Source organism: Bradysia coprophila (genome assembly GCF_014529535.1).
Source record: "Bradysia coprophila strain Holo2 chromosome X unlocalized genomic scaffold, BU_Bcop_v1 contig_42, whole genome shotgun sequence".
Lineage (NCBI taxonomy): Eukaryota > Metazoa > Arthropoda > Insecta > Diptera > Sciaridae > Bradysia > Bradysia coprophila.
Genome location: NW_023503335.1, coordinates 110,296 through 124,099, shown reverse-complemented (window position 1 = coordinate 124,099; position 13,804 = coordinate 110,296). Strand labels below are relative to the sequence as shown.

At 41.9% G+C, this 13,804-nt stretch overlaps 1 pseudogene; it reads left to right on the top strand.

The window, feature by feature from the left end:
• Positions 1–2,104: 2,104 nt before the first annotated feature.
• On the top strand, positions 2,105–2,277 carry LOC119069990 (annotated as a pseudogene).
• The last annotated feature ends 11,527 nt before the right edge of the window (positions 2,278–13,804 follow it).

Sequence of the window (13,804 nt, the reverse complement as noted above, 5' to 3'; positions counted from 1 at the left end):
ATTGTAACAAGGTTTCCGTAGGTGAACCTGCGGAAGGATCATTATTGATTTGAAACAAACAATAACACAAAAACTATGAATAGTGTAACAGCTATTCGTTTTTGTGGAATACGTGCTGTATAGTACGTAATTTAGCGCATCTTCTTCTTCTTCTTTTTCAGCCTGTTTCTGTCCACTGCTGGACGTAGGCCTCCCCAATTCTTTTCCATTCCGAACGATTAGTTGCCACTTGTTGCCAATTTGCGCCTGCAATTCTCTTTATACCATTACTCCATCTCTCTGGTGGTCTACCTTTAGGTCGTGTTTTAGGTGGTCTCCAGTTCATGATCTTTTTGGTCCAACGTTCGTCCGTCCTTCTTGCAATATGTCCCGCCCAGCTCCACTTTAAAGATGCTATTCTTTCCATGACATCAACGACTTTTATTTGTTGTCGAATCCATTGACTTGTCATTCTATCTGAGCGTAATTCCAAGCATACTTCGTTCCATAGCTCTTTGTGCCACTCTTAATTTATTTTCGGAAGCTTTTGTTAAGGTTAACGTTTCCGCTCCATATGTGAGCACAGGAAGGACACACGTATCGAACACTTTACGTTTCAGACTATTGTTCATTTTGCTTTTGAAAATTAGCCTGAGTTTTCCGAACGCTGTCCATGCAAGACCAATTCTACGTTTTATTTCTGCAGTTTGGTTGTCTAGACCCAACTTCAATTTGTGACCTAGGTACACATAACTGTCGACTCGTTCAATAACAGTATCACCGATTTTAATGTCTCTGTCGTCGTCAATGTTTGTCATGATTTTCGTTTTCGACAAATTCATCTTGCGGCCGACTTTGTTTGACTCCTCATTCAGCTGTTGCAACATAATTTGCGCCTGATCTAGATCAGCTGCCATCAGGTCGATGTCATCTGCGAAACGGAGATTACTCAGGTACTCTCCATTTATGTTGATACCCATTTCACTCCAGTCTAATTTCTTAAAAACACTCTCTAGAATCGATGTGAATAACTTAGGTGATATGGTGTCACCCTGTCGTACACCTCTGCCAATTCTGAATTTTTCAGTGCTTTTTTGAAGTTTTATACACGACGTAGCGTTTTTATAGACGTATCGAATTGTGTTGGAGTATCTTGAGTCTACTCTGCACTCGTCTAATGAGTCCAATATCGACCATGTTTCCACTGAATCAAAAGCTTTTTCAAAGTCTATGAATATCAAGACCACGGCAATCTTGTATTCATTGCATTTCTCAATTAGCGTTCTCATCACATGTAAGTGGTCGTTTGTGCTGAATCCTGATCTAAATGCAGCTTGTTCAACAGGTTGGTAGAAGTCGAGCTTCTTGATGTTCCTCTTCGTAACTATTTTCATGAACAACTTGTAGAGTGTTGATAAGAGTTATGGGTCGATAGTTTTTCAACTTTGTTATGTCTCCTTTTTTATGCAGCAATGTTATCACTGCATTTTCCCATGCTTCTGGTACTTCTTCCCATTGAAGACATTGATTAAATAAAGTCGTTATTGCACCCAATAATGAGTCACCACCTAGTTTAATGGCTTCCACTGGAACACCATCTTCACCGGGAGACTTTTTGTTCTTCATTTCGGCTACTGCAGCCTGTACTTCATCAATAGTTATGTCAGGCATTTCTTCCGATCCTACATTTCTTATTATTGGTCTATCTTCGTTGGTATTCGTCGGATCTGGTCGAACTGATGAGAATAAATCTTCGTAAAATTCCTTTGCGATATTTAATAACGCATTTCGATCCGTTTGAATTGTTCCTGTTTTGTCTCGTAATTTGAAGATTTCTTTTTTTGCGTTCGTCATTTTTGACCGTAGGACCTTCATGTTATGCATAGTTATGTGCAAACTGTTGAACGCATTGTTTCTTATAAAGTAAAATTAGTAAGGAATGGAAGCACTTTGATAGAATTATTTTGGGTACTTACTTTAAGTATAAACGACGAACCTTGTCGTGATATTCGCCCAAAACAAATATGAAATCATTGTGTTTACAAACCCTCTGTCGTATTTTACGTCCTTAGCTGGGCGTAAATGCGCTTTATGTTAACAATAAATTTGTAAAAAAATTTAATTCAACCCTAAGCGGGGGATCACTTGGTTTGTGGGTCGATGACGAACGCAGCAAACTGCGTGTTGACATGTGAACTGCGGGACACATGAACATTGACATTTTGAACGCATATTGCGGTCCATACTGATTTGTTTCTTTTATTAGAAGCTGTATGGACCACACATGGTTGAGGGTCGTTAGATTACTTAATAAAAATTGCATTTTTATTACGATTGGATGCTTTTGGCAATCTTTTTTGGCCCGTTATACGGCCTAAATCGCATTGGTAAATCATCTGGAAATATCAATATATTTTGATACACAAAATACAATCATTTTATTCGATTGAACGGCGTTTAAATTTAACACTTTATCGCAAATCGTCAAATGAATACAAATGTATTTTGAATAAATTTTTCTAATGCGACCTCAGCTCATGTGAGATTACTCCCTGAATTTAATCATATTAATGAGGGAAGGAAAAGAAATTAACTAAGATTCCTTTAGTAGCGGCGAGCGAAACAGGATAAGCCCAGCACTAAGCTCTCCGGTCGTCCTGACTGGTAGAGGATGCAGTGTATGGAAAGTCTATTATCTTATGCAACGATAATATGTTCAAGTCCATCTTGAATGGGGCCATTAAACCCATAGAGGGTGCCAGGCCCGTAGCAGCTATTATCAGTATAAGAAGGCTTTTCCAAAGAGTCGTGTTGCTTGATAGTGCAGCACTAAGTTGGTGGTAAACTCCATCTAAGGCTAAATATGACCACAAGACCGATAGCGAACAAGTACCGTGAGGGAAAGTTGAAAAGCACTCTGAATAGAGAGTTAAATAGTACGTGAAACCGCTTAGGGGTTAAGCCTGATGAACCCGAATATTCGAAATGAGAAATTCATTATTTTCTAGTAGTTTCATTCGAAACGAACGGTGGTATGCACTTTTCTCAGTGTAGAACATTGCGATCTATTTGTATATCCGTATGGATGGTTTATCAAATGGCCCGTATGGTTTGTTCATTCCTATCTGTGGCATTTTATGTCATATGGTTGATGCCATAGCGGTGACCTGGTAAACAGCAGATAGTTTTTAAAAATCTTGCAACCACATTTTATGTGTATCACGGCTTATGTGCTGTTTCAGTGCGTGGGTGCAGTGATAGCATGTATTTGATTAGCAATGCGATAGATTTGGGATACCTTCAGGACCCGTCTTGAAACACGGACCAAGAAGTCTAACATGTGTGCGAGTCATTGGGTATATTGTTGAAACCTAAGGGCGCAATTAAAATAACTATTTTATGGGATTACAAGTGAATTAAATTTCATTTCTTCATCCCGGGGCGTTCTATACGAACATGGTCCAAGCAATTGAATCCTCTGTTCAAGAGCGTACCTTGAGCATACATGCTGTGACCCGAAAGATGGTGAACTATACCTGATCAGATCGAAGCCAGGAGAAATTCTGGTGGAGGATCGAAACAGTTCTGACGTGCAAATCGATTGTCAGAATTGGGTATAGGGGCGAAAGACCAATCGAACCATCTAGTAGCTGGTTCCCTCCGAAGTTTCCCTCAGGATAGCTGGCGCAAAGAATTATATTGTATATAATCTTATCTGGTAAAGCGAATGATTAGAGGCCTTGGGGCCGAAACGACCTCAACCTATTCTCAAACTTTAAATGGGTAAGAACCTCATCTTTCTTGATCTGAAGATATTGGGGTTTAGATATATTGTGCCCAGTGGGCCACTTTTGGTAAGCAGAACTGGCGCTGTGGGATGAACCAAACATGATGTTACGGCGCCTAAATTAATGACTCATATTGATACCATGAAAGGCGTTGGTTGCTTAAAACAGCAGGACGGTGGACATGGAAGTCGTAATCCGCTAAGGAGTGTGTAACAACTCACCTGCCGAAGCAACTAGCCCTTAAAATGGATGGCGCTCAAGTCATATGCCTATACATCATCGCTAGAATAAAAATTGTTGGCCATTCGGTCATCATTGTGAAATTCTAGTGAGTAGGAGGGTACAATGGTGTGCGCAGAAGTGTTTGGCGTGAGCCTGCATGAAGCCGCCATTGGCACAGATCTTGGTGGTAGTAGCAAATAATCGAATGAGATCTTGGAGGACTGAAGTGGAGAAGGGTTTCGTGTGAACAGTGGTTGATCACGAGTTAGTCGGTCCTAAGCTTTATGCGAAAGCTGTTTAATTTATGTTACACACACTTAATTTTGTTGTACATAATTCAATAAAAGCGAAAGGGAATACGGTTCCAATTCCGTAACCTGTTGAGTATACGTTTGTTTATTAAAAATGGGTCTTATTACACTCATCCTGGCAACAGGAACGACCATAGAGAAGCCTTCGAGAGATACTGGAAGAGTTTTCTTTTCTGCTAAACAAACGTACCACCATGGAAGTCTTTTATAGAGAGATATGGTGGATGGCTTGGAAGAGCATGACATTTACTGTTGTGTCAGTATTTTCTCCTTGGACCTTGAAAATCTATGGTGGGGCCACGCAAACTTCTCAACAGACCGTACCGATATCCGCAGCCGGTCTCCAAGGTGAAGAGTCTCTAGTCGATAGAATAATGTAGGTAAGGGAAGTCGGCAAATTAGATCCGTAACTTCGGGATAAGGATTGGCTCTGAAGATTGAGATTGTCGGGCTTGATTGGGAAACATTTATAACGGTTAATGTGCTCGTTCTGGGTAAATAGGGTTGGTGTTCTGCATCGATCTGTTCCCCGGATAGAAGATTTCATAGCCAAAATGTGGAACTTTCTTGCTATGATGGTGGAGGGCTTAACGGCTTTCCATCAAAAACGATTATCAATAAACAATTAATTCAGAACTGGCACGGACCTGGGGAATCCGACTGTCTAATTAAAACAAAGCATTGTGATGGCCCTAGCGGGTGTTGACACAATGTGATTTCTGCCCAGTGCTCTGAATGTCAAAGTGAAGAAATTCAAGTAAGCGCCGGTAAACGGCGGGAGTAACTATGACTCTCTTAATGCGAAAGGAAAAGCGCAAGTTAGCCTGTGTGCGTAACCGGGTATTAGCCTCTGCCTTTCGAAGTCCTATCCCAACGCTCGTCTAGATATTCTGGACAAGTGAGAGTCGTTAAGGTGATTTATCACTGAACAAACTGGGAAGGTCGACCTCCATTGCTGGAAGACCGCAATACCACTCTGTCGGTGTTATGCGAAAGCATGAGGGCCAGTCATTTATGCGAGAGCGTGTGCGTAGGCACCGCCCGAAGCGCTGAATGTTCTCGGCCGTCACTGCATCCGGAATAAGTTCCAAAGACGAGTAAGGTCTAGTTGTACGTGGTGTGATCGACTGCCATATCGTGACCCACAGAAGCACTTACCTAACTCGCAATGGTGATGCATGCTGGTATGAGCGGACACCGTCTTCTAATCAGGAGTTTGAGTGTACGTCTAATGTCGTACCGGTATGCGATGAGCCTCGCCCCGATGGGGTGGGTGATCACTTTTCAATGTATGTTGTAGCTAAGCACTACTGTGCTGATGGAATGACTTCCATGAGTTTGGTTAGTCGCTGATGGTGTTCACAACTGCCATATTGTAACCCATCAAATGCACTAATCTTACCTTAATGGTGAAGCTTAAAGTAGTTCCGATATGATCGGACACCTACTGCTGAACAGCGGTTTGCGTGTACGAATACATGGAATGAATAAGCAATGATCCTCGTCTACACGAGGGTGATCACTTTTGCGCTGTCATCTGTAATGGAGATTGGGCTATGAAACCAACGTATCGAGTGCATGATAATGAGGTGGAGCCTACAGGCTGAGCTGCTCATGAGTTCTCTCTATAAGATTGCGTAGGGCTTCTGCCGGAGAGCAAGCTTATGAGTAGTGTTGATGCGATCCCACATAACCCGGGGACTAAAAGGTACTACGTAATCGCCCGCTTTTTGGCTTAACTCGCCAACTAGCTGTGAAAAGGCGGTTAACAGGGACACGGATGAAGATAACGGTGGTGACATGGCTGAGGATGAGAGTTCTCAGTTTCGGATGGCCACTATCACCACTGGACCACAGTCTAGTGGACCGCAATCTAGCTCTAGCGTCCCGGAGTTACCTGAGTGTGCCACATGTGGTCGGACGTTTCCTACCACACGCGGGCTTGGTGTACATATAAATCGTGCACATCCTAACCAAGCTAAGGATGCCATAAATACTGATCGAATTAAACGTCGATGGAACGATGAAGAGCTAAGACTGATGGCAGATCATGAAGCTCGTGCATTAACTGATAATGTTGATAACATTAACCAACATCTCGTTCCTCTCATGCCTGGTAGATCTTTAGATGCCATTAAAGGCAAGAGGCGGAACGCTGAATACAGACGTTTAGTAGTAGATCGGACCGCCATACTTGGAAGTGGAGATTTGAACGCACATCAAAGTGTACCGGACAACAATGTCAGTCAGCCGGTAGACCCAGAAGTTATTAGCGTTCCCCCGACGTCGCACCGCGATCGGATCATGGACGCGTTGGAAGAGAGTATGATCGACGTGGACGCGATTAGGGGTAGTTCTACTAAGGAACTTGTTGAGATTGGTAAGGCAGCACTGCTGGACCAGCCCATGGATGAGGGAAGAATAATGAGCTGGTTGTATGATCGGTTCCCAAATACCCAAAAGCCTAAGGGACCGATCTATAGCAGGACTACTATTTACCACGGTACCAATAAACAGAAGAGAATGCAAAGGTGTGCACTTGTGCAATCTTTGTATAAAAAAGACATCAGCGCTGCTGCTAGAGTAGTTTTAGATGAGAATGACAAGATAGCGACTAAGATACCACCAGTTCGACATATGTTCGATTACTGGAAAGACGTCTTTGCCACAGGTGGTGGTGGTGTAGCCACAAACATTAATCGAGCTCCCACTGCGCCACATATGGAAACATTGTGGGACCCTGTGACATTGATAGAGATCAAGTCATCTCGAGCCTCTAACGAAAAAGGCGCAGGGCCTGATGGAGTCACTCCAAGATCATGGAATGCCTTGGATGATAGGTATAAACGCCTATTATACAATATTTTTGTGTTCTATGGAAGGGTACCGTTGCCCATCAAAAACTCACGAACTGTATTTACGCAAAAGATAGAAGGTGGGTCCTTGGACCTCGGTGACTTCCGTCCCCTATCTATATGCTCGGTCATCTTGCATTTTGCTAACAAAATTCTAGCAAGCCGATTTGTAACATGTTATACATATGATGATAGGCAAACTGCATATTTGCCGATAGATGGAGTTTGCATCAATGTGAGCATGCTCAGCTCACTGCTATTATAGCAGAAGCTAAACGATTGAGAAAGGAGTTGCATATTGCTATACTTGACTTAGTCAAAGCATTCAACTCCGTGTATCATTCGGCTCTCATTGAAGCGATAACGGAAGCTGGCTGCCCCCCGGGGTTTGTCAACTATATAGCCGATATGTATAATAATGTAAAAACTGAAATGCAGTTCGAAGGCTTGAGTGAATTGAGTGAATTGGCTAGCATACTTGCAGGTGTCTACCAGGGTGAAAACATTTGTAATACCGAAACATCTGAACCGGCTAGTCCTTTCGAGGACAACAGCAATCGGTTTAAACAAAATGGACCTTTTGATACGGAAATATGTACGCCGCTGGTTACATCTTCCAGGTGGTGTTCCAGTTGCCTTCCTGCATGCGCCTGTAAAGGCGGGTGGTTTGGGTATACCGTGCTTAAAGCAATGGATCCCGCTCATGCGGTTCTTGAGGCTTAATAAGGCTCAGAGAACAGGGGGTGATAGAATTGCTGCAGTTTTAAACTGTCAGTTGTACGCTAGCATTATGCATAGCTGTAAGCAACACTGGAGGGTTATCATGCCTATTGGCGTAGGATATTGATTGGCATGGTTGATGGAAGGGATTTGAAGTCAGCTCAAAACCACTCATCTGCAACGTCCTTCAACAGCATCCGTATGAATGATATTAGTGGTGAAGACTACATTCACTACAATCAACTGCGAACGAACAGCATACCAACGAGGAAGCGGACTGCCCGTGGTAGGCCTAACAAACCTACCACATGCAGGGCGGGATGCCGACAAGGTGAAACGCTGCAACATGTCATTCAGGGATGTATTAGGAGTCAGGGTGGATTAGTTCTACGGCATGACCGAGTAGTCGATTTACTGTTTGACGAATGTGAGACGAAAGGTTATGCTGCTGTGAAAGTAGTTTATCTACGAACCTCAGAGGAACTATGGAAGCCGGACTTGGTTTTAAAGAAGAATGGGAAAGTAGTCGTTGTAGATGCACAGGTTGTACAGTGTGGTAGGCTCGAATCCGACCACAGGGTGAAAGTATCCAAATACCGTGACGACCCTGAACTTGCAGATGTGATAAGGGAGAAGTATGCAGTTCAGGAGGTTACGTTCGAAGCATGTACGATATCGTACAAAGGTATTTGGAGCAAGAACAGCGTCGAAGGACTGCAAAAATTGGGTATAAGCAATTTCTGCTTATTCAAAATTGTAACTTCAGTCCTTCGAGGTTCATGGTTGAACTGGGTACGGTTCAACAACGTAACCACCGTGGTGCACTGGTAGCTTCGGCTAGAGCAATCTTGCTAACAGGGTTTTCTGGGAATATCCATTCATGCGCGGAGGCGCAATACACTAATTAATAAAGTCTAATACAAATTCCTATAATACGGGGGGTGCCAAATGATGATGAGGGAAAGAAATGTGTTAATTATCCTTATAGGATACTGATCTTTTGTTTTGAACATATGAAATTGGTGACACTGTCATTGAACGAGTCGACAGCTATGTATATCTAGGACATAAACTGAAGTTAGGTCTGGACAACCAAACTACAGAAATAAGACGTAGGATTGGTCTTGCATGGGCAGCGTTCGGAAAACTCAGACTAATTTTCAAAAGCAAAATGAATAATAGTCTGAAACGCAAAGTTTTCGACACTTGTGTCCTTCCAGTGCTCACTTATGGAGCGGAAACGTTAACTTTAACAAAAGCATCCGAAGATAAATTGAGAGTGACACAAAGAGCCATGGAACGGAGTATGCTCGGAATAACACTCAGAGACAGAATGACGAATCAATGGACTCGACAACAAACCAGGGTCGTTGATGTCATGGAAAGAATAGCATCTCTGAAATGGAGCTGGGCGGGACATATTGCAAGAAGGACAGACGAACGTTGGACCAAAAAGATCATGAACTGGCGACCATATAAAAGACGAGCTATAGGTAGACCACCAGAGAGATGGACAAACGGAATTAAGAATATTGCAGGTACAAACTGGCAGCAAATGGCAATGGATCGTACGAAATGGAAAGAAGTTGGAGAGGCCTACATCCAGCAGTGGATAGAAACAGGCTGAAAAAGAAGAAGAAGAAGAAGATAAGTAACCTCATTCTGATGGCATCAACCCGGCTACTAGCCAAATGTCTCGTCATCTAATTAGTGACGCGCATGAATGGATTAACGAGATTCCTACAGTCCCTATCTACTATCTAGCGAAACCACAGCCAATGGAACGGGCTTGGAATAATTAGCGGGGAAAGAAGACCCTGTTGAGCTTGACTCTAGTCTGGCACTGTAAGGAGACATAAGGGGTGTAGCATAAGTGGGAGATGTGTACTTTCGGGTGCATATCAACAATGAAATACCACTACCCTTATTGTTTCCTTACTTACTTGATTAGGTGGACGTGTATCATTTTACTTAGCCATTTAATGGATACACATTCATTTGAGTATTTTTATGGTATTTGGTTTTGATGCGAACTTCTAGTTCCAAAATATCATGGGTTTTGTTATTCATACCAAACAAATTTCGCTAATATATGATTGCTGTGTGGATTCGTCTATGCGCGATTGTATAGAAATTTGGTTTAACTTATGTGGCTTAGATATGATCCAAATCAAGGACACTGCCAGGTGGGGAGTTTGGCTGGGGCGGTACATCTCTCAAATAATAACGGAGGTGTCCCAAGGCCAGCTCAGTGCGGACAGAAACCACACATATAGCAAAAGGGCAAATGCTGGCTTGATCTCGGTATTCAGTACATACAGAGACAGCAAAAGCTCATTGCCGTGAAGTATCGCCGAAGTCGAATCGCCAAAAAAAAAAATGTTGGCGTTTCTTCACATTTTGTCGTTTCTTCACACTTCGGCGATTTTTCTTGGCGGTTCTTCACACTTTGGCAATTTTTTTTGGCGATTCGTCAGTTTCTGAGAATTTTTTAAATCGCCAAAAAAAATCGACAAGGTGTGAAGAAACGCCAAGAAAATTCGCCAAAGTGAGAAGAAAAAAGTCAAATAATTGGCGTTTCTTCACACTTTGGCGATTTTTTTTGGCGATCTACTTTTTTCTTGGCGATTTGACTTTGGCGATACTTCACGGGAATTATCTGCAATTGGTGCAAGGACTTTTGTCGAATACTTTACGACGATTGACCAGTTCAACAACAACAACATATTCACCAGAACAAGCTGCAACATAAAATAATAAAAATCAATTCGTTTCCCTTTGAATTTACAGCTCAACTACAACACTGAACAGACGAATTTGTTTTTCTTTCCTATCGATGGATATTTCAGAGGATTTTCATGAAATTGGCGAAATTCGGAAGAAAATATTGATAATTTGAATTATTTTAAATGCTCAACGAAAAACTACGTTCGTTAATTACCTTCCTATTTAACAAAAGCTGTATTTTGAGCTGTTCTGAAGGCGATGGTAGATTTCACGAAAAAAATCGTACCAAACCAATCCAACTTCCTAAACTGATCTCATCATAAGAATGTAATTGTGGGATTTACCTAGTCGCCTAGGGATCCCTTTGAGTATAATAAAACGCCTTTTTGGTAGAGTGTCGGTGTTACTCGACATTTTATTAGGAACTGAATTCACTATAGAAATATAGTCTTTTATATCGTACAATTTACATAAGCATATCGTAAGTGAAACTTTGCAATTTCTTCATGTAGCAATTATTATTATTCGTGTGTTTACATTCTCGATATTATACTTCCATGTTTATTGTGCTCAATCAGATATTTAGTTCATTACGATATCTTTGTTTATGCGTGATTCTAGGCCATATACTACATAATTTTGGTGGGTTTCGTTTGTTTCTTTCGTTTTATTTGTTCCACACGTATTCCACCACATATAAGTAGCGTTTGTCTTTACAATTCTTCAATTCCACACGAATGTGTGAGTGAAATGACACTCTTTACGTTTTTTTTTTGTTTAAGACTCTTGCCCTACACTAAAAAAACAAAAATGTGGCGCGTACGTAATCTACTTTTTTTTAAACTGTTACTGGTTAGCGATGACAACAGTAATGAACTCTGCTTAATGCAGCCTTAGATATCACTTCGATAGGAGGAAGTGTCCTACTGTCTGTGGCAGCTTAAATGAAAGTAGTATTTGCTTACCAGATTCAGGGTCGTAGTTTCTTGGGAGTGACAACCCGCTTCTTTTGTTTCAGCCCCGTTGTAGCTTTCGAACGTACTACACGTTTATTGCCAGGAATGGAACTGTTCTTTCCTTGGGCCATTTCAAGTAGCTGTGACATTTGTATAACATCGTGTTGCATAGAGTTGTGTCGGTAGATATTAAAATGAACGTTATCGGAGTGGCCCATGAACTTTGCAATGCTTTTCACAGCTGCATCGGGTAGATCCATGGTTCCACATAAACTGGCAAAGTGCTTCCGCAGATTGGTTCCTCTTAAACTGGATGGGTTATCGGCTCCACACAAGTTAGAAAACTCGCGCAACAGAACACAGGCATTGACCGTTTGAACTTTGCCCGATTTTGATGGAAGCCCAAATAAAAATTCATTTGTATCAGGAACCCCAACTTGTTTCCTGTGGCGCAATAGCAGCTCCAGACTTTGATCAACACTGTCTTTAAGAAGAAGAGAAACTGTTCGGTTTAGTTTTGCTTCTATCTTCATGCGACTTTTTATGACGTCGTCGTTGGGGTCTTCGAACATTTCATCATCAATATCAACCGTTTCTCGGGCTTGCAAATTCTTTAATCTTTTCGTTGTATTTGGCAACGATACGAATCGCCCTAACAACAACATCACAGTATCTTACGTTGTACAGTGATGCAAATTCGGTAATTTCTTCTTCTTCTTCTTCTTTTTCAGCCTGTTTCTATCCACTGCTGGATGTAGGCCTCTCCAACTTCTTTCCATTTCGTACGATCCATTGCCATTTGCTGCCAGTTTGTACCTGCAATATTCTTAATTCCGTTTGTCCATCTCTCTGGTGGTCTACCTATAGCTCGTCTTTTATATGGTCGCCAGTTCATGATCTTTTTGGTCCAACGTTCGTCTGTCCTTCTTGCAATATGTCCCGCCCAGCTCCATTTCAGAGATGCTATTCTTTCCATGACATCAACGACCCTGGTTTGTTGTCGAATCCATTGATTCGTCATTCTGTCTCTGAGTGTTATTCCGAGCATACTCCGTTCCATGGCTCTTTGTGTCACTCTCAATTTATCTTCGGATGCTTTTGTTAAAGTTAACGTTTCCGCTCCATAAGTGAGCACTGGAAGGACACAAGTGTCGAAAACTTTGCGTTTCAGACTATTATTCATTTTGCTTTTGAAAATTAGTCTGCGTTTTCCGAACGCTGCCCATGCAAGACCAATCCTACGTCTTATTTCTGCAGTTTGGTTGTCCAGACCTAACTTCAGTTTATGTCCTAGATATACATAGCTGTCGACTCGTTCAATGACAGTGTCACCAATTTTGATCTCTCTATCGTCCCCGATGTTGGTCATGACTTTTGTTTTCGATAAGTTCATCTTGAGGCCAACTTTGCTCGCCTCTTCACTTAACTGTTGTAGCATAAGCTGAGCCTGACCTATATTCGCTGCTATCGGTACAATGTCATCAGCGAAGCGGAGATTGCTCAGGTACTCTCCATTTATCTTTATTCCCATTTTACTCCAGTTTAACTTCCTAAAAATACTCTGCAGAATCGCCGTGAATAATTTCGGTGAAATGGTGTCACCCTGCCTTACACCTCGGCCAATTCTGAATTTCTCCGTGCTCTTATGAAGTTTTATACATGAAGTAGCATTTTTGTACACATATCGAATTGTGTTGGAGTACCTTGAGTCTACTCTACATTCGTCTAATGCGTCCAATATCGACCATGTTTCCACTGAATCGAAAGCTTTTTCGAAGTCTATGAATAGCAAGACTATGTCGATGTTGTATTCACGACACTTCTCAATAAGCGTTCTCATCACCTGCAAATGGTCGTTTGTGCTGAAACCAGATCTGAAAGCAGCTTGTTCAACAGGTTGGTAGAAGTCGAACTTGTTAGTGTTCCTCTTCGTAATGATTTTCATAAACAACTTGTAGAGTGTTGACAATAGGCTTATGGGTCGGTAATTTTCCAGCTTTGTTATGTCTCCTTTTTTATGCAGCAATGTAATTACCGCATTTTCCCAGGCTTCTGGTACTTCTTCCCATTGGAGACATTGATTAAACAAAGCCGTGATTGCCTTTAATAATGAGTCTCCACCTAGTTTAATGGCTTCCACTGGAACACCATCTTCTCCGGGAGACTTTTTGTTTTTCATCTCGGCTACTACGGTCTTGACTTCATCAACAGTTATGTCGGGCATATCCTCCGATCCCACGTTTCTT